This window comes from Marmota flaviventris, chromosome 14, assembly GCF_047511675.1.
Source record: "Marmota flaviventris isolate mMarFla1 chromosome 14, mMarFla1.hap1, whole genome shotgun sequence".
Taxonomy (NCBI): domain Eukaryota; kingdom Metazoa; phylum Chordata; class Mammalia; order Rodentia; family Sciuridae; genus Marmota; species Marmota flaviventris.
The window spans coordinates 82,460,714-82,484,400 of NC_092511.1; the positions used below are offsets into that span (position 1 = coordinate 82,460,714).

General features: G+C 36.6%; 2 pseudogenes; one reads left to right on the forward strand and one right to left on the reverse strand.

The window, feature by feature from the left end:
• Positions 1–705: 705 nt before the first annotated feature.
• LOC114105545 (large ribosomal subunit protein uL18-like) lies at positions 706–4,629 on the reverse strand (annotated as a pseudogene).
• A 15,029-nt stretch (positions 4,630–19,658) lies between these two features.
• Positions 19,659–20,343, forward strand: LOC114105546 (gamma-glutamylcyclotransferase pseudogene; annotated as a pseudogene).
• Positions 20,344–23,687: the final 3,344 nt, after the last annotated feature.

Sequence of the window (23,687 nt, forward strand, 5' to 3'; positions counted from 1 at the left end):
ATGCACATCTAAATAAGCATGTCAACTCAGTAAATCCTTGACTTTCTTAATTTTGGTTTTGCACAGAGCAAACACCCACAGGAATTTAACTTTTACAGAAGAGCTTAACATACCTGTCACGTTACAGTACACAAGAGCTGATCCGAGAGGGGTACTTCCATCCAAGTCAATGTAGTAGAGGCCTGAAGAGTTTCCACTGTGCTTACATGTAGGCTTCAGATGACCACTCATATAGAACTGCAAAGAAGTCACAGTGTTACAGAGAGGCTTTGAGGGAATGGAACTCTCCGTATTGCCCATGGAGTGAGACTTTTCTCCCATGAGGCTCATCTTGCATCGTTTTTGGTCATATCTTCTCTCAGAGAGTGTCCTTCCATCTCAACTCTGCAGCAGGTAGATTCAGAGGCACAGAGTGAAAAATTTGGGGATATCTACTCTGAATCAGAATCCTACACATCCTTATTTTCAAAATCAAACAAATTAGATTTATTCTAGTCTAGTCCAAGGATCTCAAGTGCATTGGCTTAATCTGCCTAAATGCTGTTATTATCTAATGATGATTAATTTTTTAAAACTTTACTTAGTAATTATACCTTTTGTTTACTTAAAACAATTTATATGTTAAAACAATAGTTGAATTATTCACATCAGCAACTCTTCATGACATTTACTTTCTGGTTCAATAAGTTTATTATCTGTATCTGAAAAAACTTCATAGAAAAACTGTTGTTTGGTTTAGCTCTCTGTAGCCCTATCCTGAGCTCTGAAGAAGCTTGCCTTCTTTTGAGCTACCCGATCTTTCTTCTGGGCAAGGAACATTTTAGGACTGTTTCACCTTTTCTTTTTAACTTCTCTCTTGGGCTTTTTCTCATAGACTGGATTCTCTCGTATAGCAGAATGAGCTTTCTAATACATCTCCTCCATCATGTCAGGGGTAATGTTGTTCTTTATATACTGAGAAAATTGTTTCTTGTAAGCATCTTTATCTTCTTCCATTAGATAACGCACATAATCTGCAACATTCTGACCCATAATGTGCTTCCTATGTACTTCTGCATTGAACTCCTTGCTTTCAGAATCATAACCAGGGAATCGTTTGGTACTATGGGGTATAGAAAAGCCTCCATCCACAGCTCCCTTCAGGGCCCCAAAAACTTTATTGCCAGTTGTAGTTCTAGCAAGGCCTGCATCCAAATAGCAGGTGAAGGCACCAGGTTGACCATCAATGCTTTCCACACTGTATTCATCTCCAGTCACCTCCACTTAGCCTTCATAAATCTTTTCCATACCAAATCTATTGAGAAGCCTATAGGCCAGCAGCAGGCCAGTACAATATGCTGCAGCATAATTTGTTAGGCCAACTTTCACATCATATTTTGGTAGTTCATATGCATACGCTGCGCAGACTATCATATCCCCTTCTATACGGGCATAAGCAATCTGGCAAATGATATCTCTGTTAGTTACACAAACTATCATCCTGTATTTGGGTGTGTTGTACTTATTTTTGTCCTGGATCACCAAGCGTTTCCAAGCATAGTAATCAGTTTTGCCCTCTTCTTGACAAATTTAAGAAACCCCATCCTGGGGCTGGGGATGTGGCTCAAGCGGTAGCGCGCTTGCCTGGCATGCGTGCGGCCCGGGTTCGATCCTCAGCACCACATACAAACAAAGATGTTGTGTCCGCCGAAAACTAAAAAATAAATATTAAAATTCTCTCTCTCTCTAAAAAAGAAAAGAAACCCCATCCTGCGGAACACAGCCCGGGTCTGTGGATCCACACAGACCTGCAGGCCCAACAGCCCTACAGGGGAGAAAAGTTCTTCATGCCATTTTTAAGTTCATTTTTAAAAGACACTTTCTTAAATGCTTTGCAAATGATTATCAAAAAATTAAACAAAAATATTTTATGTCTCTTTTTAATTTTAATTTATCCTAATTCACAATTTTTTAATTTGTACAACAAATGCTTTGCTATATAAAAGGCAAGTGATTAAAATCTCCACATGTTGAACCTAATTGATATTTAGCACAATTTTAAATGAATAGTCAATCTATGACATCTCCTGTGTGAATCACACATTGTCTTGATGGGAAAACCCTTCAGAAAGCCTCAAATACAGGCCACAGCTACCAGAAAAGAAATGCAAAAGCATCAGATGAGGTGTCCAAACAGACAGACTTGGGCAGTGGTTATGCTAGTGACACCAAGACAAGAGATCCTAGTAGAACTGAGGATACAAACTTAGGTCATTCCACAGTGACTGCTCTCCCTCTCTCTATGTATATGTGAGTGTGTATATATACACATATATACACATACACATACATAGTATGCATTTATATACCACTGTGTATCTATATATGTGTTTCTATATGTATGGGTGTATATTATATATGTGTGTGTATTCCCCTCATTTCAAATAGTTAAGAATGACCCAGGGATCTGTATAAAAACTATTTTTCTCTCATCTCACAGAATAAAAGGACACAGAAATGTCTGTTTAGTTCAAGGATATTACAAAAGAAAAATTTTTTGTTAAATATGATCAAGGGTCCAGTGTGTAAAATCAGAGGCCTCCAAATCAAGAGTCCAACTAGTACCATCTCCAACTGATAAAAGTACAGACAACATGGATTGTTTTCCCATCAAGCTTGGATTTTGGCCACTTACATTCACATTTCTTTTTTTTTTTTTAAAGAAAGAGTGAGAGAGAGAGTGTGAGAGAGAGAATTTTTTTTTTAATATTTATTTTTTAGTTCTCGGCGGACACAACATCTTTGTTTGTATGTGGTGCTGAGGATTGAACCCGGGCTGCACGCATGAGCGCGCTACCACTTGAGCCACATCCCCAGCCCTTACATTCACATTTCTATAAACAAACATGCTAATAACCACCTAGGAAAATAGCCCAGAGTGACGCATACACACATTTGGGCTGGGGCTCAAATTGCCTATAAGAACAAAGGAAGAGGAAGAATGATTAGGAAAAATTTAATCTAAATGGGAATATATATATGCATTAATTTTATACTTGGAACTTCAATCCCTGTTGTGTACTTCACCAAAAAATAATGGCCCCATGATCACTTGGTTTTGATTTGGCAATATTCAACTTTCCTTTGATATACCCATAGAAGAATCACAATAAAATAAAATCAGTTAATAAAACAAATCATGGGCCACAGGAGGAAAACCCTTTACATTTATCAGTTAAGTTTTTCTTCTCAGGGTTACTTGGATTTATGTTTAGATAACAGCTACTGATACCAAACACATTTAGTGGGTATCTGCTTTGTCTAAGAAACTTTTCTAGTGTGATAGGAGAGGCTGTAAGTAAAAGAAACCATCTCAGTCCTAACTCTGCACCTGTGGCCACATCCTTAACCCAAGGTTTCCGAGATCAGATGTCCATCCCCTTTTAAATGAGAAGTTCCTTAGCAAATTCTTACCTAGCAGAATAAAAATAAATGAACATACAAATGGAACTGATCACTGGATATGCAGGGGAAGAGTCACCTTCTTTTGCTTCTCTGTGGAACTCTAACATCTGGAAACCCAGGGGTCTCATTCCAAACTGATATACTAGCTCCCTGGGATTCAGTTCCTACAAAGTTAGATTTGTGACAATCCATTCTCTACATTATGTCTCACCATTTATGTGAGAATAAAATTAATAATTAACATGGAATAGTTGTTTTTTTCCCCAGTCCTAGGTATTAAAACCAGGGCCTTGCACATGCTAAGAAAGTGTTCCACCACTAAGCTATATCCCCAGTCCTTTATAATTTTTATTTTGAGACAGGGTTTCACTAAATCACTCAGGGTCTTGTTGAATTGCCAAAGCTGGCCTTGAACTTGCAGTCCTCTTGTCTCATTCTCCCACAGGTATGCATAATGTGCCAGGCTCATAAAAGGGTTTTTAATGGTACAATGGTGGTATTACCCCAGCAGGAAGGGACTGAAGGAGGCAGTAGTGAAATGTCATGCTCCTCCTCTAAAAACCAAGGGAGAGGGGAAGTGCTGTGGAGATGGGACTCCAAACATCAAGAGTGACATACGAATTAAAACAAACAAATAAAAAGTCCTAAGTGAATAGAAACAAAAGTAAATAATCAGAAAACCATGAGAATTTCAGGGGCTCAATCATATGCTTCTAAAAGCTAATAATTAGTAGTCAGTAAAGTTTTGTTAGCTTGAAATCTGACAGAGACTAATTCTTGAGAAAAAAGATAGGTGATGGTTGACAGCCCTGGCTCCAGGCTCAGAGCTGTGAGTCCATGTAAATCTCCTCAGCCTCCTTCCTCCCTCAAGTGCAAATGTAGGTAATAATAACTCTTACCTCCTATGCTTGTTTTGAGGATTCAAGGAGTTAAAACATGCAGAGAATGATGCATTCCACTGTCATGTATTTTAAAAATAAAAGCAATTAAAAAAAAACAGTTGCAAGAACAGTAAAAAAAAAAATGCAGAGGACTAAAATTGGGCAGGCATATGGTAAATTCTGCAGATGTGTTAATTCTTTCCATCTCCTTCACCATCAAACAAGAGCAAGACTGGCCAGGACCTGAAAGTTTACCTGTTTTCTCATTATCTAAAAGTACGGCCACATTTGCACCTCTTCTCATACTTCTGAGGCATTCCTCATTCAATTACGTGTTGATATTCTGGCCACACATTATCTTTGGAAGACAAGAACTGAGAACTATATGTGTACTCAGATTGAGGAAGAGAACAAGATATCCCATTGTGTGTTCTGGATGCAGTTTATTTAGTTTTAACTTCCTACTATATTTTATTTTACTACACTTATATTACCTTTGCTGGTTATTTTCTTTTGCCTTTTTTTCTCTTTATGCTGTTGTATTTGATGTTATGAATTTTTAAAGTTACTTTAACATCATTGGGAAATAAAATTAATTAAAAATAAACCAGCCAAAAATGAGTCTGTAAAAAAACTTTTGCTTCTTGTCTACTGGTACAGGGGTTCACAGACACAAAGACTTATGCACAAAATAATGAACAGGAAATCAGAACAGAAAGGAGAGGCAGTGGGTTGTGTAACTTACAGGAATGGCAGGTGGCTCCTACATAGCCCACATGAGTGCAGTCAAAGGAGAAGGTGTCCCAGGACTGGGAACATTCACCCCCATGTTCACAATAGCTGGGCAAACACCTAAAGAAGGACAGACACATTGCTGTTTTTACATTCAGTCATAATAAAATGTGCATCTCACACTAGTATGGTATAGGAAAAGAAGGAGGACAACAATCAACAGAAACATTTCAACAGGACCAAAGACTGTGGAGTCTGTTCTCACCGTTTATGTGGGAATAAGATCAATTCACATTGAATAGTTGTTTTTTCCCTTGAGTTGTCTCAAGGTCAACTAATGTTCAACCTCAAGTCAGTAAGTGCAGTACATGCTACTGATTCTCATGCATTTATGACAGGCAAATTTTCTATTTATCATAAAAATGTTTTTCCTTCTCATAAAAACATAATATTGATTTCATAGCTGACCAGGATATAAACTGCTTGCAATGACCATAGGCAGATATACATTTCCCCTCCATCCTTCCACACCCTTGTGATGTGACACTGCAGATCTTTCCATACATAGGAAGAGCCTGCATTTCCACCTTGAATCTGAGTTGGGCATGTGACCAACTTTGACCAAAGGACATTTTTAACAACACACAGTAATTAGTAATCAGGCACAAAAAGGACAGTTCTCTTTTGTAAACCTCAAATATGTTTCTGGTACATATGAAGAATGAAGTGTTTTTTTTTTTTGTTGTTTGTTTGTTTGGGTTTTTTTGCCTAAAAGCACAACAATATAAATCAAGAATCAATAAATGGTATGGAGTCAAACTAATAAGCTTCTTCTTGGCAAAGTAAACAATTATGTGAAGAAAGAGCCTACAGAGCGGGAGAAAATCTTTACATATATATCAGAGCACTAATATCCAGGATATATAAAGAACTCAAAAAACTTAACACCAAAAAAATAAATAACCCAATCAATAATGGGCTAAGGAACTGAACAGACACTTTTCAGAAGAAGATAAGACAGTTGATCAACAAATATATGAAAAAAATGTTTAATACCTCAATTACTAGATAAATGCAAATCAAAACTACTCTAAGATTTCATCTCACTCCAGTCAGAATGGCAGTTATCAAGAGTACAAGCAACAATAAGTGTTGGTGAGGATGTGGGGGAAAAGGTACACTCATACATTGCTGGTGAGACTGCAAATGGGTGCAACCACTCTGGAGAGCAGTATAAAGATGCCTTAGAAAATTTGGAATGAAACCACTGTTTAACCCAGCTATCCCACTCCTCGATTACAGCTTTGTAAGAATAGAAACAGATGTCATTTATCTTTTATTTTTTATTTTTGGGTGGGAGGGCTGGAGATTGAACTCAGGGGTACTCAACCACTGAGTCACATCCCAGCCCTATTTTGTATTATTTTTAGTTAAACACATGGTCTCACTGAGTTGCTTAGCACCTCGCTTTTGCTGAGGCTGGCTTTGAACTCACGTTCTCCTGCCTCAAACTCCTAAACTGCTAGGATTATAGGCAAGCACCACCGTGCCCAGCCAGAAGTCATTTTATAGCCCAGTGGAGATGTAATCTCCAAATAAAATGTGGTCTTACTTCCTGTTGAAGTTCAGTTTACATCTAATTAAATATCATATTTTAGTATTTCTTATGCAAATGAGCACATAAATCCAAGTCCTGCAAATGATCTTCAAACCAGCTTTCTCCTTTCTGCTTGATCTCTCACTAGTGACTTGGTTTTGGGGACTCATAAAGGGTCTTTGTGGGTCACGTTTCTAATGTGACCCCAAAAGTCATAGATCCTGCTCTACAGAGTAAAAACAGCTGAAAACAAAAACAAGAGGATTTAGGTTAGATGCTTAAAACATATTTGATGAAGTTAACTCTGAAATAGAATTCAGGAAGAAATTCTGTAATCTTAGAGCCAGAATAACGTGAAATGAAAAGAAAAAAATATCTCTTGTGGTCTTTCCATGTAACCCTTCTAACTTAAACATTGTGACAAAAATATTTGTAATCTATATTATTTTTCATCTATTTAAAATTTAAGCATCAAATATCAGGAGAAATTTACCTTTACTTTGTTTTCAAGGGAAAAACAGTACATATTGCACTTTAAAAGTTTAAAAAGCCATTCAACCTGGATGGAAGTATAGCTCAGTACAGAGCACTTGCTTGGCACATGCAAGGTCCTGGGTTCCCAGTCTCTAGCACCACCACCCCCTCCCCCCCCAAAAAAAGAAAAAACAGCGTTCTATAATAGTGTTGACTAACAAAAAAACTCAATAAGGATATATACATATATATGTATATACATATATATTCATGTGTATAAGTGTGTATGATTATATACATATGTGTGTGTATATATATACACACACATATATATATATATGTGTGTATATGTGTGTGTGTGTGTGTGTATATATATATTAACCTGTATCCACATGAAAACAATTGTAAATACTTCTAGCTACAATTGCATATAGATTGTAATGCTAAACAAACCAAAATTCAGGCAAAACACTGGCCAAATTAGTGACCACAGTTCAGCTCACAAGGAAACTCAGCATGCTGGTTGTCAAGAATTTTTGGTTTATAAAAGAAAGAAAAAATTTATTTTCACTCCCAGCTTTTCAACCAATAAGCAGTAAAGGAAGGTATTAGGAAAGTGTGGTGGTGAAAAACCTTTTGGCTAAGAAATTCCACTCCTGAAAATTGTCATCAAAATAAAAGCCTCAATATCTGAAACCACATGTGCCAATGCCAATATTTGTAGTGGGGAAAAAACTAGAGATAGGATACCCACCTTCAGTAGGAAAAAGAAGAAAATACTGGTGCACTTTCATAATGAAATGTTAATAGCCATTAAAATAGAACTATACCTGGTTAAAAAAAGAATCCCACAATGTGTTACTGAGTCAGAAAAGCATATTTGTAAAAACTGCAAAATTCAGATAGGTAAGTATTTATAAACATGTACATGAATATGAGCCAGTGATAGATCTAAGTGAGATTTGATTATGCTGGATACAATAAGGTAGGCAAACTAGTCCAGGAACATGACAGTGTTGGGAGGAAATGCAGTTCTGCAGGGAAAAAGCAGAAGGAAATCAAAGAAAGCCAAGCAGAAAGAAAAACTGGGAGGTGACCTCAGAGAAATTCTACGGTAAGTTCTGGCCTTTCCTTCCCTCATGGACACACAGATTCAAAGAAACACAGATCAAGTCTTTTTATGAAAAATGAAGACCCTATTTCATAAGAAGCACGAAACTAGCCACATTGAAGCTGGTAGCAAAACCCATGAAACCCTAACCCCTTTCCCAGCACAGTGTCAGAGAACTATGAAACTGCAGTACCAGCTTCTTCCAGGGGAGGGAAGGAAAGGTCTGAACTGTACATCCAAGTCCAATGTTCTGAGGGCTGCCCATCCGTCTGGTCTGATTTACTTCTTACCTGAATCTGAGTCTTAACAGGAAGGGACCCTGTGTGGGAGTCCCTGAGAACAAAAATAGCAGTGTGGAGGATATCTATCAAGCAAGTACGCCCTGTAGCCCCTTCCCAAGGCTCAACACAGAGTGCACTGCTGAAACCCCCAAATCCTAGGTTCCTCATGGGGAGGGGAAGAGATGGACTGTGTATCCAACATTCCAAATTTTCCAGTGACTGGCTTCTACCCACGGGACTGGTTCCTTCTCTCCTATCTTGAAGCAAGTAAGAAGCTGGCATGCTGTGGACATCTAGGAGATATGAGAACAAAGACGGCAGTTTAGACTAGGAAGCAAGCACCTGCTAAGCCCCTCAACTAGAGCAGAAAAGCAAGAAGGTGGAAACCACCAAATTTCAGTTCCTGAGGAAGAAAAGGATTAGACTGTATGTACAAGTTTCCAACTTTTTCAGGGGCTGCCAGAGAGACTGGCTTCTGTCACGTTTGTCTTGGTGCACTGATGGGACCTGGAACATTTTAGATACCTGTGAGCCTCTGGGGAAAATGGTGGCAGTTTGAACTATCATGTCATTACTTATATAGCCTATCTTTGTGGTTCAATAAAGTGAATAAAGTAATCACCAAATCTCAACTTTTCTCTGGAAGGGGAGAGCTGGATCAAGTGTGCAGTGTTCCAACATTTTCAGAGGCTGTCTGAGGAACTGGCTTTTATCTCACCTCTCTTAGAGCACTGGTGGGACCCAGCATATTCTAGATGCATGAGGGCCACTCAGAGTATAGCCAAAGGATGGACTATTTTGTAGTCATCTGCCAGAGCCCCTCTCCTGGTCAGCACAAATTAATCAATGAGAATCCCAGAACCTGGCTCATCTCTGTGATGAAGAGAAAAGAAAGAAACATATGCCAAACAGTCATAACTGGCTTCAATCTCACCATTTTCAGAGGATGAATGAGACCTGGTATAATCTAGATGTCTGTGTGCCTCTGAGACCTCAAAGGAATCCTGGTGTGCTGCTGCATCAGAAAACCAGTGGTACCGCAGACAGGAACCAAAAGCAACAGGAGTCTGTGAATTCATGAAAGACAGAAAGAAGGAAAAAAGAAGGAAGGAAGGAAGGAAGGCGAGAGAGAGAGAGAGAGAGAGAGAGAGAGAGAGAGAGAGAGAGAGAGAGAAAGCAAAGATAAAAAGAAACAGGCAAATCCCCTAACTGGGAATTTACACAACTAAATAAAGCCAAGATACATACACAGAGAGTTTGAAAGGTACGTGGCAGCGCTTCCCATTGAGGGTCTTATTCTATACAAATCCTGTTCCTAAACACTGGAAAACGTGTTTGTTTTTTTTTCTAATGTGCAGGTACTAACACTAAGAGACAAGGAAAATGAACAAATAGAAAAACATGCCTCTCCAAAAGGAATAAGATGAGACTTTTAGACCCCAATTTTACTAACATGTAATATATGAATTACCTGGCAAAGTACTCAAAATAAACTTGGGAGAAAAAAACAGGAACAAAATGAAAAATTTAGCAGACACATAAAAAGAGCCAAAAGAAGTCTTGACCATAAAGAAAACAGTAACTAAAATGAAAAATTTAATAGAGAAATCAGTCTATATCAAAATATCATACTAGATCAAGCAGAAGAATCACTGAATTTAAAGATAAATCATTTGAAATTAGCCACTCAATGGCATAAAAAGAAAACAAAAAGTGAAAAAAATGAAGAAACTTGGTAACTTATTGAGTAGACCAGTATAAATAATTTTGAATGTCCAAGAAAGAAAAGACAGAGCCAAAAGCTTACTCAAAGAAATAATGGGGAAAAAATTCTGAAATTTGAAAAAAAAGGAAGAAATATCTATATTTAGGAATCCAAATAAGAAGAAACCAAAGAATTCCACAGTGAGAGACACTATAATTGAATTGAATTGTGAAATATCAGACATAAAGAGAACTGTGAGAGCAGCCAGGGAAAAGTGACAGATCACATTACAAGGGAACTTCCCTGAGACAGTCAATGAATTTTTCAGCAGAAACTTTGCATACAAAAAGGCAGTGGAATATTTTCCAAATGCAGAAAGGTAAACCCGCCAACCAAGAATATAATACCTGACAAAATTGTCCTTTAAAATTGAAGAGGACATAAAGAGACCAGTCTTACAAGAAACATTAAAGAGAATTCTTCAAGTTGAAACAAACCAAAGCTATCTAACACTATCTATGCATACATAAGTATAAAACTTGCTGTTAGAGGTAAATGTATAGAACAATACAGAATAATGTAACACTGTGACAGTACTGTGGAAATTGCTTTTCAATGCTAGTATAAAAGTTAAAGACAAAATTTTTAAAACAATTTTATAAAATATGTGTATGGTTACCCAATACAAAATGATGTAAATTGTGATGTTAATAATATAAAGTTCCATGGAGAGGGGTAATAATGTAGTTTTTTTGTTTTGTTTGTTTTTTGGGGGGATTGAACTCAGGGGCACTCAACCACTGAGGCACATCTCCAGCCCTTTTCTGTATTTTATTTAGAGAGAAGGTCTCACTGAGTTGCTTAGCACCTTGCTTTTTGCTGAGATTGGCTTTGAACTCATGATCCTCCTGCCTCAGCCTCCTGAACTGCTAGGATTACAGGCATGCACCACCATGCCCAGCAATAATGTAGTTTTTATATGCAACTGAGGTTATTATTATCTTGAAACAGACAGTTATAACTATATAATGTTTTAGGTAAGTTTGATTGTAATCACAACAAAGATATGTAAAATAAAAAAATAAATCAAAGCATATCACTATAAAAATCAACAAAATATAAAAGAAAACAGTATTAAAAAAACAGGAACAAAAGATTTATAAAATTGGCAGCAAACCTTTAACAAAATGCTAGTAATGTATTTCTGTGGCACAATAAAAAATAAATATTTGGTATTTGTACCTGATTCCTGACACATAACTCCCATAACTCTAAATCTCCAAAGGTCTAAGTGCCTTCTGTATGCTCAAGAGAAGACTGATGACTGAATGCTACCTCTATGTACTTTTTAAATGGGAGCTATTGCCAGAAAGACCAAAGAATCATTAGAGGCATGGAAGTTTCCACTGCATTACAAGTCCCAGAAGGCAAGAAAGGATGAAGATTGAACTTAATCACCAAGGGCTAATGGCTTACTCTATCTACCTGTGTCACAAAATATTCATAAAAATCACTAAACAAAAGGGTTTGGAGAACATGCAAGCATCTATGTGTTAGGGGTGTGGTATGTCCCAAACCATGATGTTTAGGACTCTTCCCTAATTTGTCCTTTGTACCTCATTTGGCTACTTATTAGAAGCTTTTAAAATAAGCTGGTTATAGCAAGTAAAGGGTTTTCCAGAGTTTTGTAAGCTATTGTAGCAAATTAGTGAACCTGACCTGGGAGTATTGTGATAACTCTTTAGGCAACTCTTGACAAAAGTGTGGGTAACCCAGAGACCTGATACTTGCAAATGTCATCTTAAGAAAGGACAATCTTGTAAGACTATTCCTTAAGAGTGTGGAGTATGACACTAATTCAGGGTACTGAGTACCAGAATTGCTCTGAATTGTAGGACACACAACTGGTGTCCAAGAGTTGGAGAAATGGTGTTAGAAAAGGCAACATAAATTTGGCATCAGAAAGAAAAATACCACACATGATTGGAGTCAGAAATGTTGTAGCAAAAATATTCACCTTCCTCATTAATGATTACTTTACTATGAATAAATTAAATTCCTCAACCAAAAGACACAGGAGTGGTTGAACAGATGAAAAATCAAGATCCACCTATGTGTTGTCTACAAGAGATTCAGGTTTACATATAAGGACAGATACAGACTGAGTTAAGTAATTCAACAAATAGTCCATGCAAATTATAACCAAAATACAGCAAGGATGGCTAAACATGTCAGAAAAAAATGAATTTTGAGTCAAAAACTATTACAAGAGACAAAATTTTAATAAGATCAAAGGATAATAAAAGGATCAATTCACCAGAAAAATACCATAATTGTAAAAACAAATGAACTAACATCAGAGAACCTAAATATATAAAGCAAACATTGCAGAACTGAAGCAATTCAATGATAGTAGGATACTTCAATGCCCAACTTCCAATAAAGAATAGAACATCCACATAGAAAATCAATAAAGAAACAGCATAGTTGAACAACAAGGTAGACCAAATAGATATAAACAGAAATTCTACTCAAGAGCAGAAGAATACATTCTTCTCAAGTACACATGAAACTTTCTCCAAGGTAGATCACATGCTAGGTCACAAAACAAGTCATAACCAATTTAAGAAGACTGAACTCACAAAAGTTCTTTTCTGATCACCATGGAACCTGGAATTCAATAGGTGAAGGAAGACTGAAAAATTCACAAATATGTAAAAATTAAACAATATGCTTTTTTCTATTTTTTGTTTGTTTATTTATTTATTTATTTGGTGCTATTGTTAGAATTCAAGGCACCATCTATGTAAGGCAAACACTTCACTACTAAGCTACATCCCCAGAATTTTTTTTTTTAATTTTAATTTTGAGACAGGGCCTTGCTAAGTTTCCCAAGATGGCCTTGATCTTCTGATCCTCCTGCTTCAGCCTCCTGAGGAACTAGAATTAAAAGACCATGCTGCCACTCCTGGCTGTAAACAACACTCTCTGGAACAATCTGGTGTGTCAAAGAAGACATTTAGGGGAATTAGAAAATATCATGGGACAAATGAAAAGGAGAACACTCTGTGCCAAAACTTATGGAATAGAGCATAATAATATGTGCCCACTCTGAAGATAAAGGAAGATCAGAAACAAAAACCTAACTTTATACCTCAAAGATGAGACCAAGGAACAAAGCCCACCCACCTCATCAAAGAAAGAAAATCATAAAGATTAGAAGACAATTTAATGAAAGAGAGAAGAAAAAAATTAATAAAATTGAGTTGGATTTTTAGAAAAATTGAGGAATTCACAAAGTTTTAGCCACACACGAGCAAAAGGACATTGAAATAAATAAAATCAATGCAACGGGTGGGTCCTGACTGTCTCTCCCAATCCCCGTTTCAATCCTGTGGCCACTGCCTATGAAGGCTCGGTTGGTTTTTACCTCTGAAAGTTCATAAGGGCCAACCAGTTATTTCAGCGGGATCGTTAGTGCTGAGTCATGAGAAGCAGGCGAACCGGAGCTTGAATGCAGCAGATCCCGGCTCGGTGTGTGTGTTCTGAGGGCCTGCTGAATGAAATAATTACAGAAAACTTTCCAGAAATAAAAAAGGAAACAGATATACAAATTGTAGATGCATACAGGACACCGAGCACACAAAATCACAGTAGACCAACGCCAAGACACATTGTTATGAAGATATCCAATATACAGAACAAAGAGAAAATATTAAAAGCTACAAGAGAAAGGAGGCAGATTACATTCAGGGGTAAACCAATAAGGTTAACAACGGATTTTTCATCACAGACGCTGAAAGCGAGAAGATCCTGGAACAACGTATTTCAAACACTGAAAGACAATGGATGCCAACCAAGAATTCTGTATCCAGCAAAATTAAGCTTCAGGTACGACAACGAAATAAAAATCTTTCATGATAAACAAAAGCTAAAAGAATTTGCAGCCAGAAAACCAGCATTGCAAAGCATCTTGAGCAAAATACTACACGAGGAAGAAATGAAAAACAATAACCAAAACCAACAGTGGGAAGTGCCTCTATAAAAACAGAGGGCTGGGGGAAAGCTAACCATGGAGAAACAAACTAAATTAAATTAAAAAAAAAGAAGATAAACAATCAAACATGGCTGGAAGTACAAACCATATATCAATAGTAACTCTAAACGTTAATGGCTTAAACTCTCCAATAAAGCGACATAGGCTGGTAACATGGATTAAAAAAACAAATCCAACAATATGCTGCCTCCAGGAGACACATCTGATTACAAAAGACATACACAGGCTGAAGGTGAAAGGTTGGGAAAAAATATACCACGCACACGGTCCTCGTAAGCAAGCAGGGGTGGCCATCCTCATATCGAATAAAATCGACTTCAAGACTAAGTTAATCAAAAGGGATAAGGAAGGACATTATATACTGATAAAAGGAACCATTCACCAACAAGACATAACAATTATCAATATTTATGCACCAAATAATGGTGCTGCGACGTTCATAAAACAAATTCTCCTCAAGTTCAAGAATCAAATAGACCACAACACAATAATTATGGGTGACTTCAACACACCTCTCTCAGCATTTGACAGATCCTCCAAACAAAAGTTGAATAAAGAAACTATAGAACTCAATATCACAATCAACAACCTAAACTTAACTGACATATATAGAATATATCAACCATCATCAAGTGGATATACTTTTTTCTCAGCAGCACATGGATCCTTCTCAAAAATAGACCATATATTATGCCATAGGGCAACCCTCAGTAAATATACATGGGTGGAGATAATCCCATGCATCTGATCATAATGGAATGAAACTGGAAATCAATGATAAAAGAAGGAAGGAAAAATCCTACATCACATGGAAAATGAACAATATGTTACTGAATGATCAATGGGTTACAGAAGACATAAAGGTGGAAATCAAAAAATTCTTAGAGATAAATGAAAATACAGACACAACATATCGGAATCTATGGGACACAATGAAAGCAGTTTTAAGAGGGAAATTCATCGCCTGGAGGTCATTCCTCAAAAAAAGGAAAAACCAACAAATAAATGAGCTCACACTTCATCTCAAAGCCCTAGAAAAGGAAGAGCAAAACAACAGCAAATGTAGCAGAAGGCAAGAAATAATTAAAATCAGAGCGGAAATCAACGAAATTGAAACAAAAGAAACTATTGAAAAAATTAACAAAACTAAAAGTTGGTTCTTTGAAAAAATAAATAAGATCGACAGACCCTTAGCCATGCTAACGAAGAGAAGAAGAGAGAGAACTCAAATTACTAACATACGGGATGAAAAAGGCAATATCACAACAGACGCTACAGAAATACAGAAGACAATTAGAAATTATTTTGAAAACCTATATTCCAATAAAATAGAAGATAGTAAAGACATCGATAAATTCCTTAAGTCATATGATTTGCCCAGACTGAGTCAGGAGGATACTCACAACTTAAACACACCAATATCAATAGATGAAATAGAAGAAGCAATCAAAAGACTTCCAAACAAGAAAAGCCCAGGACCGGATGGGTATACAGCGGAGTTTTACAAAACCTTTAAGGAAGAATTAATACCAATACTTTTCAAGCTATTTCAGGAAATAGAAAAAGAGGGAGCTTTGCCAAATTCATTCTATGAGGCCAACATCACCCTGATCCCGAAACCAGACAAAGATACCTCAAAGAAAGAAAACTACAGACCAATATCTCTGATGAACCTAGATGCAAAAATCCTCAATAAAATTCTGGCGAATCGGATACAAAGACACATCAAAAAAATTGTGCACCATGATCAAGTAGGATTCAGCCCTGGGATGCAAGGCTGGTTCAATATACGGAAATCAATAAATGTTATTCACCACATCAATAGACTTAAAGATAAGAACCATATGATCATCTCAATAGACGCAGAAAAAGCATTCGACAAAGTACAGCATCCCTTTATGTTCAAAACGCTAGAAAAACTAGGGATAACAGGAACCTACCTCGACATTGTAAAAGCTATCTATGCTAAGCCTCAGGCTAGCATCATTCTCAATGGAGAAAAATTGAAGGCATTCCCCCTAAAATCTGGAACAAGACAGGGATGCCCTCTATCACCACTTCTATTCAATATAGTTCTCGAAACACTGGCCAGAGAAATTAGAGAGACGAAAGAAATTAAAGGCATAAAAATAGGAAAGGAAGAACTTAAATTATCACTATTTGCAGGTGACATGATTCTATACCTAGAAGACCCAAAAGGGTCTACAAAGAAACTACTAGAACTAATAAATGAATTCAGCAAAGTGGCAGGATATAAAATCAACACGCATAAATCAAAGGCATTTCTGTATATCAGCGACAAAACTTCTGAAACGGAAATGAGGAAAAACACTCCATTCACAATATCCTCAAAAAAAATAAAATACTTGGGAATCAACCTAACAAAAGAGGTGAAGGATTTATACAATGAAAACTACAGAACCCTAAAAAGAGAAGTAGAAGAAGATCTTAGAAGATGGAAAAATATACCCTGTTCATGGATAGGCAGAACTAACATCATCAAAATGGCGATATTACCAAAAGTTCTCTATAGGTTTAATGCAATGCCAATCAAAATCCCAATGGCATTTCTTGTAGAAATAGATAAAGCAATCATGAAATTCATATGGAAAAATAAAAGACCCAGAATAGCAAAAGCAATTCTAAGCAGGAAGTGTGAATCAGGTGGTATAGTGATACCGGATTTAAAACTATATTACAGAGCAATAGTAACAAAAACAGCATGGTACTGGTACCAAAACAGGCGGGTGGACCAATGGTACAGAATAGAGGACACAGAGACTAATCCACAAAGCTACAACTATCTTATATTTGATAAAGGAGCTAAAAGCATGCAATGGAGGAAGGATAGCATCTTCAACAAATGGTGTTGGGAAAACTGGAAATCCATATGCAACAAAATGAAACTGAATCCCCTCCTCTCGCCATGCACAAAAGTTAACTCAAAGTGGATCAAGGAGCTAGATATCAAATCAGAGACTCTGCGTCTGATAGAAGAAAAAGTTGGCTCCGATCTACATATTGTGGGGTCGGACTCCAAATTCCTTAATAGGACACCCATAGCACAAAAGTTAATAACAAGAATCAACAAATGGGACTTACTTAAACTGAAAAGTTTTTTCTCAGCAAGAGAAACAATAAGAGAGGTACATAGGGAGCCTACATCATGGGAACAAATTTTTAGTCCTCACACTTCAGACAGAGCCCTAATATCCAGAGTATACAAAGAACTCAAAAAATTAAACAATAAGAAAACAAATAACCCAATCAACAAATGGGCCAAAGACCTGAACAGACACTTCTCAGAGGAGGACATACAATCAATCAACAAGTACATGAAAAAATGCTCACCATCACTAGCAGTCAGAGAAATGCAAATCAAAACCACCCTAAGATACCATCTCACTCCAGTAAGATTGGCAGCCATTATGAAGTTAAACAACAAGTGCTGGAGAGGATGTGGGGAAAAGGGTACTCTTGTACATTGCTGGTGGGACTGCAAACTGGTGTGGCCAATTTGGAAAGCAGTATGGAAATTCCTGGGAAAGCTGGGAATGGAACCACCATTTGACCCAGCTATTGCCCTTCTCGGACTATTCCCTGAAGACCTTAAAAGAGCGTACTACAGGGATACTGCTACATCAATGTTCATAGTAGCACAATTTACAATTGCTAGACTGTGGAACCAACCCAGATGCTCTTCAATAGATGAATGGATAAAAAAAATGTGGCATTTATACACAATGGAGTATTATACAGCACTAAAAAATGACAAAATCATGGAATTTGCAGGGAAATGGATGGCACTAGAGCAGATTATGCTTAGTGAAGCTAGCCAATCCCTAAAAAACAAATACCAAATGTCTTCTTTGATATAATGAGAGCAACTAAGAACAGAGCAGGGAGGAAGAGCAGGAAGAAAAGATTAACATTAAACAGATACATGAGGTGGGAGGGAAAGGGAGAGAAAAGGGAAATTGCATGGTAATGGAGGGAGACCCGCATGGTTATACAAAATTACATATAAGAGGTTGTGAGGGGAATGGGAAAATAAACAAGGAGAGAAATGAATTACAGTAGATGGGGTAGAGAGAGAAGATGGGAGGGGAGGGGAGGGGAGATAGTAGAGGATAGGAAAGGTAGCAGAATACAACAGTTACTAATAGGCCATTATGTAAATATGTGGATGTGTAACCGATGTGATTCTGCAATCTGTATTTGGGGTAAAATTGGGAGTTCAAAACCCACTTGAATCAAATGTATGAAATATGATATGTCAAGAGCTTTGTAATGTTTTGAACAACCAATAAAAAAAAGAAAAAAAAAGAAATAAATAAAATCAGATATGAAAGAAAAGATATTACAACTAATGACATACAAATAAAAAGGATCCTAAGAGACTGATAAGACCAATTCAATGCCAACCAATTGGAGAGCATAAAAGAAATGTATAAATTCTCACAAAGATATAACCTATTAATATCAAGTAATGAAGAAAAAGACAATCTTATTAGACTTGTAGCTAGAATAGTAAAAATGCTGAATTGGTGACCAAAAAATCTCCTACTAAAGAATATTTAAAAATTTGGGGCTGGGATTGTGGCTCAGCAGTAGAGCTCTCGCTTAGCATGTGCAAGGCCTGGGGTTCAATCCTCAGCCCCACGTAAAAATAAATAAATAAAATAAAGCTATTGTGTTCATGTACAACTAAAAAATAAATATTAAAACAAGAATATTTAAAGAATTTAAAAATATTTAAAGAATTGAAGCCAATCCTTATCAAACTCTTCTAAAAAAATAGAAGAGAACATTTCCAAACTCATGCTGAGACTATCAAAATTAAAGAAGATTTAAAAAGCAAAACCACAAAACAATATTTGTGATGAACGTAGAAGCAAAAATCTATATCAAAATACCAGAGAACTGAATTCAACAACACAATTAAAGGGATAATACATCATAACTAAGTGGGATTTATTCTTGGGATACAAGAGTGGGTCAATATATGAAAATCAATGTGATTAACTAAATAAACAGGACAAAGAACTAAAAATCACTTGATTATCCTAATAGATGCAGAGAAGGAATCTGAGAAAATTCAACACCATTTCATGATAAAAATTCCAACAACTAAGAATAAAAGAATATTACCTCCACATAATAAAAGCCATCTATGGAAAGCTAATATGTTCAATGGTGAAAAAAAATAAAGTTTTTCCTTGAAGATCAAGAACAAATAAAGGGAGTTTTCCCCAGCCCCTAGGGGGCAGTGCTGCAGGTACCAGTCCTGGTCTGTTGGCAGCAGCACCAGGTTACTGTGGGTTTCTTGCACTTCTGCTTCCCAACCCCCAGGATGGTGCAGGCATCTAGTGAGATATGGCTAGCTCCTGTTGTGAGGAAGGCACAGGCAAGGAGGAGAGGGTTTTTGTACTCTGCCTATGGCAGCAACTTAATGATGGAGATGATCTACCTCTAAAACTCCTTGGCCACGTTCTTGGCCTGCCTGCAGGATTTTAAGGTTGACTTTGGCAATTTCCAAGGCAAAACCAGTCAGAGGTGGCATGGAGGCAAGAAGGCATTAAAAGTGGAATGTATGTTTTAATAGAAGTGAGAGTTTCAACTCAAGAAAGGAAAGAACCTACCAAAACTATCTGATGACAAATTATGACCACACTTCCCCATCCCAACTATATAAAAAAGGTTATTTGCATGGGTACAAAAGAAAACAGTTTGCCACTGGAGTATTAAGAGAGGCTAAAAGCAATAGAAACAACCAGGTGTAGTGGCACATGCTGGTAATCCCAGTGGCTCTGGAGACTGATGGCAAGTTCAAAGCCAGCCTCAGCAAAAGCAAGGCACTAAGCAACTCAGTGAGACCCTCTCTGTAAATTAAAAAATACAAAATAGGGCTGGGGATGTGGCTCAAGTTAAGTGCTCCTGAGTTAAATCCCCAGTATCCACTCCCTCCGCAAAAAAGGCAATAGAACCAAATGACTATAAAGGAAAGGTCTCAGAAGACCTTATTATCAAAAAGGGGGAACAAGAGCTCCTTAGAACATAACAAAATATATCTAAGAATAAAGAATATTCTATGTACTAATATAAAATATTTTTAACATTTAAGAACAGGGATCTGTGATATCTCCATGTTTAATCTGTTTTCAACAATATTCTGAAGGGGAACCTCACTTTAGTGATTTCATATTTTCAGACTATAAAATAACAGCTGGTGAAGAGTTGGACAATTAAAAGGGGACTGTGAAGTCCTGTAGTAACAAGTAGATGTGGGTATTCCTGTGGACACTTAAAGCTGTTTTCTTGGGTTGATCTTAAGTGTCCTCTTGTTCTGTGACAAGGATAGATTTGCAGTTTTCTCGATGATGGTGCTGGTAAATTGCTCTGCTGCCTGGGTTTTTTTGTTTTTTTTTAAATTAGTGTAATAAGAGTAATCAAACTACTGACATAATTGATAATAAAAATAATAAAATTTTGGAAACTGGAAAAAAAAGAATAAAGCGAGCTGCCCACTCTTACTATTTGTAGTCAACATCTTAATAAAAACCATAGTCAGCAATTAGGCAAGATAAAGAAATAAAATGCATCCAAGTTGGAAAGGAAGAAGTAAAATTATTTCTTTTGCAGATGACATTTTAGAAACAAAAAACACTAATATTTTAAAAATTGGAATTAATGAAAAAAATTAGTAAAGTTGCAGGATAAAAAAACATCAACACAAAATTCTGTTGTGTTTCTAAGGAAATTGCATTAGTCAGCTTTCTTACACTGTGACAAAATACCAGAGATAATCAACTCATAAGAAAGAATGATTTATTTTGGCTCACAGTTGCGGAGGTTTCAGTATGTGGTTGCTTGGCTCTGTTGTTTTGGACCTATAGTGAGAAAGTATGTCATGATTGAAGCACATGATGAAGGAGATCTGTTCACCTGATGGCAGCTGGGAAGCAAAGACAGAGAGGACGCTGGAGTCCCAATGCCCCCTTAATGTACCCCCAATGACCTATCTTACTTTCAATAAACCATACCCCCTTAAGATTCCACTGCCTCCCAATAGTGCCACAGGCTGGGGATCAAGCCTTTAACATATTGGCCTTGGGGAACATTCCAAATCCAACCTATAGCATTCCAGCCCTAGCCCTCAAAGGCTCATGTGTTAGAAGCCTGGTTCTCAGCCTGTGGTACTATTGACTAGAGGTAGAACCTTTGGAAAATTGGGTCTAATAGAAGAAAGCTGATTTACTGGGGGTATGTCCTTGAAAGAGATACTGGGACCCTGGCCCCCTCTTTTCTGCCTCTTAGCTACCAGGAAGCAAACAGGTTTCCTGTGCCATACCATGCTGCACAATGTATTCTGCAGGGTCCAGTGACCAGAGACTGAAACCTGTGAAACTATGAGCCAAAATAAACCTTTCCTCCTTATAAATGGATTATCACAGGTGTATTGTCACAGTAACAGAAAGCTGGCAGAGAAATTAAGAAAGCACTCTCATTTACAGTAGCATTAAAAAGAATAAAATACTGAGGATAAATTAACTAAGGAGGTTAAAAAAAAAAACTTGAAGTATACAGAAAACTCCAAAACACAGATAAAAGAAATAAGACAGAAATACATGTCATATTCATGGATATTATAACAATACTGTTAAAATAGCAATTCAATCCAAAGTAATATACAGACTTAATCCATTCTTAATGGCATTTTTTTTATTCAAATAGAAACCAACCTTAAATTTCATACAGAACAGAGAATCCTATATAGCCAAAGCAATCTTGACAAGGAAAGCAAGAAGCATCATATGTTTTTTTTCCAAAATATATTATAAAGTTTCAGAAATTCAAAAAGAATGGTATTGGGATAAAAATAGAAATATCGACCAAAGAAACAGAATAAATACCAGAAATAAATCCACAAATATGCAGACAACAGATGTTCCGCGGGAGTGCCCAGAATGTACAATAGGGAAAGGATTGTCCCTTCAACAAATGGTGTGGGGAAAACTATATATTCACAACTGAAAGAACATAGTTGGACTCTGTTGGGAAATAAGGATCTCAAGACTTCACTCCCACGTTTATTGTACCGTTACTCACAATAGCCAAAATGCATAAACAATATAAACATCCATTGATGGATTAGTGGATATAAAACGCACACATAGACACACACAATGGAATATCATTCAACCTTTAAAAAGGAAATCGTGCTATCTGCAGAAACATAGATGAACCAGGGGAACCATATGCTAAGTAAATTAAGCCATTTGCAGAATGACAAATATTGCATGATTTCACTTAGATCGGGTATCTAAACAGTCAAACTCATAGAAGTAGGGAATAGAATGGTAGTTACTAGGGCCTGAGAGTAAAGAAAAATGGAGGGTTGCCATGTAACTCATGTAAAATTTCAGTTACTAAAGATAAATAAGTTCTAGAGATCTGCTTTACAACATTGGGCCTAGTTAATGTTATTGCACACTCACAATTTTTTAAGAAAGTATACTCATGTTGAGTGTTCTTATCACCACAAAAAGTCTATTAAAAGCTGTTATATGATACTTCGTGATTTTGCAACATGCATCCATTTCACACATAAATATTAAATTCACACATAAAAATTATATCAAACATAAACAAAAAATTATACCAAACAAACAAAATTTGTATGATTTGTACCTTTAGAAGAAGTATATTTTAAAACTGAATCAATGAAACAAATTGAATCTCTCTTCTCTATTAACCACACATTAGGACTTTCTTACCATAAAGAGTTATCTCTGGTTTGTGTTTCTTGGACAAATCAATGATATCCACTCCATTATAATAGAGATTTTCAAAACACCCAGTGGATGCTCTTATGTGGCAACACCATTGATACTCCATGTCCAAGAATCCCTCCAAAGCTGATATTAAAAAGAAAAAAAAAGATATAAATAATATTGTTTAATTATTTTCTGATTATCTGCCCCAAATATTAATGATTTATAGATACTATTATAAGTGTCTTCAAATTTGCTTTACATATTATATTGTCATATTAATGCCAAATGAAGTTTTAAGATGCAGATTTATAATTTTATTCATTATAGAGAGACTCAATCCCCTTATTACAATTTCTAGACATATGAGTCTTCTCCTAATATTTAGATGAGAATATTGTATCATTATTTCCATGGTGATCTGTATAATAGCTTATCCAGTGTATCATTGCTAAAGAAAAGGAGAACAGTAAAACTCCATGTCCCTGAATGCCCCCTTTCTTTTTTTAATTTTTTTTTGTAGCTGTAGATGCACAGCATGCTTTTATTTTATTTATTTTTGTATGTGGAGCTAAGGATCAAACCCAGTGCCTCACACATGCTAGGGAAGTGCACTGCCACTGAGCCACAG